Source organism: Cottoperca gobio, chromosome 17 (genome assembly GCF_900634415.1).
Source record: "Cottoperca gobio chromosome 17, fCotGob3.1, whole genome shotgun sequence".
NCBI lineage: Eukaryota > Metazoa > Chordata > Actinopteri > Perciformes > Bovichtidae > Cottoperca > Cottoperca gobio.
This window is the reverse complement of record NC_041371.1, coordinates 6858978-6862990: the sequence shown is the minus strand read 5'-3', so window position 1 is coordinate 6862990 and position 4013 is coordinate 6858978.

Here is a 4013-nt window from a genome sequence, read left to right as displayed (position 1 = left end):
CCAGCCCCAGAGAACAACAAGAGGGACATTGATTTTCCTGTAATAACATCACCCTGTGTACTGCGGGGAGTACATTAATCTCATATCTGCCTTATTGTGACCAACACTGATTGTTCATTAAAGCAAAAAGCTGAAGGATGAGGTTGTGAAAGAGCTGGGATTCACCGACAGACTTGCACATTGATAAGTCTCTCCATTAGCTGAGACTCTGTCTAACTGTTATTGGACTTAGTGCTAAGTGGACCCCGGGGGCAGACACTTTCACAGATGTTTTCATACATCCTGTCTGGGAATCAATGGGGGATATTGAAATATGTCCTGAGTTGTTCTGTGGATGTATTTGTAATATGGGGTAATGATGCTTGCTGAAAGTGCTGGTCTGAGGTCATACACCTTCACCGCAGAGATAAACTGGCAATCGAATGTATTAATGTACCGGGGTGTGACCTTCACCTGAGGAAGACCATTTGTGGTTAAAACATCCTGTCCACGTGGAATAAAAGAAGAACTGGTAATGAGATAGCAGTGTGCAGGTATTTTTCTCATCTTTTTTTTTCAGCTGAACTAAACTTAACGTAAAAAAAAAGCAAAAGTAAAGTACTCATTATGCAGAATGGCCCATTTCAGTATAATGTACAGTATATGTTAATGCATTAATATCCCTTGAATGTTGTTGCTTGTAAAGGTGTAGCTAACTTTAGTTACTTTATATACTGCTGGGTAGTTTACCCTATAATAATGCATCATAATGTATTAATTGATTTATATTTTGTATAGATTAATCCGAATTTGAACCTCTGAAATGTAATGGAGTAGAAGTATAAAGTAGCATAAAATAAAAATAATAAAGTATGCAAGTATAATCTGCAAAGTTTAAAGTATTTAAAGTAAAAGTACCCCCTGTATTAAGATATACTCGTAGTCTTGCAAAAATACAACATGTGCCAAAAGGACAAAAAACAAAACCAGCAGCAGTTGAAACCACACTGAAAAACATAAATGTGACAGACACACACACACACACACATCATTCAGGGGGTTTCCAAACACTTGACATTCAACATAATATAACACACCTTTGTAGCTGATACTAATTCAAGGCCATTGTTTTTAAAGTTTTTATTTTGTATAATCAATGGTGCATACTCTTTTATGGTTTATCTTTATGTTTATTCCACAAATACACATTTTAACTTATAGATATCACTTCCCCAGCTGATTACGACAATTAGTATTTGTATTACAAGTTTTCCGAATGTTTAAATATCCACGTGAGGCATAGTCTTCTTAAATGTGTGCTCATTTGCATATATTTATGGAGAAGAAATCTGAATGTTTAACTAATAGATTACAAGTTCTCTGGAATTTTAAGTTTAAATATGCAAATGAGGCATTACCTAATGCTAACCTTTGGTGAATTTAGGAGAAATCTTCAGATGCAGATCGACAAACTGTAGTAAAATAAACATCTAAGTGTATATTTTTGGATGTTTTCTTTCCAGTAGTCCTCTTGTTTTTGCCTGTAGTGTCTCTCCTTAAACAATCATGTGATTCTCTCCTGCTCTAATCAACGTGTGTTACTGCGGGTCCCTTTATTATTGTACTTGTAAGTCCCATTCATTCATATACAGCATGTAGGTGTTTCTGAAGTGGTGGTCATAAGAATCATCTCAAGTGCTCCCCATATCTCAAAAGGCCTCCACTATATCATTACAGTCACTTCAGTAGAACGCACCAATTTAAAGCTACCTTGCAGAAAGGTTGGTACAAGTACATTTAGCTATCGATGCAGAACAGCATCTCATTACCTCCGTACTACAGTCAAGAGCAGCGGTAAATGCAGTGTGATAGCATGGGGGACCGTGCCTAGTGGAACACTATCCACCTTAAATTGCAGTGTGTGTTTTACTAAGGCATTGCATTTAGCACCGTGTATGATTCTTCTGCTGCTTAATTAATCCCTTCAGGGACGGAATAAAACAACCAACAAGATAAGAGCAATTAAAACAGGATGTTTTTTCAGATCCTCCTCCGTTTTACAATATTAATTATACAAGGTTAGTCTTCCCTGTGTCTTCCACGGGGTCACGTGGAGCCACAGTGCCTGGGGAGGCGCGTACCCCCATTCTCCACCGGAGAGGGCACAGGAACAATGTCAAACATACCATCATGGGAATACAGAATTATGCAAAGACATTTATCCTTGTCCTCTGCGCTGCAATGCTGGATTTGTCTCGTGTAGCAGTACAAGGGGAGTCATTTTCCACGAAATCTGGCTCAATTGAGACAATATACAATGGTCTAGTGGAGCAGGATGTGTAATAAGCCTCACACAATGGGTTCCTATCCACCATTGTGCGACTTATTGCCGCACACAAATCAATCCGTTTTATTATTTCTGACACATCATCATTTCCACGACCCTTCTCTTTCACTTCTCAGCGCTCAGCACTATGTGAGGGGGCAGAGGGGAGAGCAATGGTGTCAATGACCTTTTAACACACCGGGTACACCGAGGGCCTTCTAAAAGACCAGGCGGGAGTCACGTGAGCAGCGCAGACACACGCAGCTAGAGTGGAAAAGCTCAAGCTTAACGACTCAAGGCTAATTCCTCTCTCTCTCTCCAGATGCCCATGAGGGTCTGAGAGCTCAGGTCTGGTCTCAGCAGTAAAAAGCCTGATGGCGAGAGTTTGTTTAAAAAAGGCATGATCTCAACTCCACTCTTTAGTTGGACTGATAGTCTGTGTCACGTCACATTACAGGTGTTTCTTTGATTGCAAATCTTTAAAGGTAGGATCTTTTAGAGCTCTACCCGCGCAGCTCTATGGATGGCAATGTCGCTCTGTCAGACTGAAATATCTCAACAGCTATTGGATGGATTTTCATGGCATCTGTTCACATATTCACGACGCCCAGAGGAAGAAGTCTACTGACTGAAGTGATCTTCGGACTTTTTTTTGCTTAACTACTGGATGCATTACCATGAAATGTTAAATTCATGGTGCCCACAGAATGAATCCTAATCAATTTGGTGATCCTCTGACTTCTCATCACTGGTGTAATTTCACATTGCAAGTTTTATTTTGTCTGTCTATATGCGCATAGGCATTAACACACACCTTTGGGACTATATCTCAGTACATTGCATATTCTGTTTGTACTTCGTAGCGTGAACTCTGCACATTCCTTGGACAATTTGGCACATTTCTGCACAAAACTACCAACTGCAGTGCTTTCATTTGAATTAATATACGTCGTACATACTTCTATTGCAATTTTCCTCCATTCTATATTCATGTTTCTTGATTTATTTTGCTTTTATATTTCATTGTATTTTCTCTTTCTATGCTTATGTTATGCAAACATTGCACCTCATTATTATTTTCAGCAATTCTACTAAGTTTCCATTATGTTCAAAGGTGTCAGGTTTATTTAATCTAATTTCCATAAAGATTTCAGTGTCTGCCACCTTTTCACTATAAAAACTAAATCATGTTTTAATATTCAGAGGAAAATTTGAAAAGGTAATTTATTGAAAATGAGTAAATTCTACTCATGTGGGATATGAAACGCTTTTGTTTTTACATCAAACAGGCACTCTTGTACTTCAGTACTGCACCTGCATTATGTCGCAGGACTTGCAAGGCACAGATTCAAATATGAGGAGCAACAGAAGCTCAGCTATCCTCCCTTGAGGAAACAAGGATGCTACACTGGATCCTACATTTCCCATAATTTAACATAATAGGATCTTTCATTAGACCTTTGCTGCCTGTTCAATGGCCTCATCTTTCAGACCCTCTGCTCCCAGTTTATACGGTTTTCTGTCAAATATTTGAAGTCTCAAGTCTTCACACTTGGGACAACGCTCCTCAGACTTTCTACAGGTGTACAGGGGTTTCATACGCTGAAGAGCACTCTAAGTGACTAGTACATTTACTTATGTGTAAAATGGGTGCAGTGCCCCTTTAAATGAAGGACCCACACTGACACAAGCACATATTACCACGAGG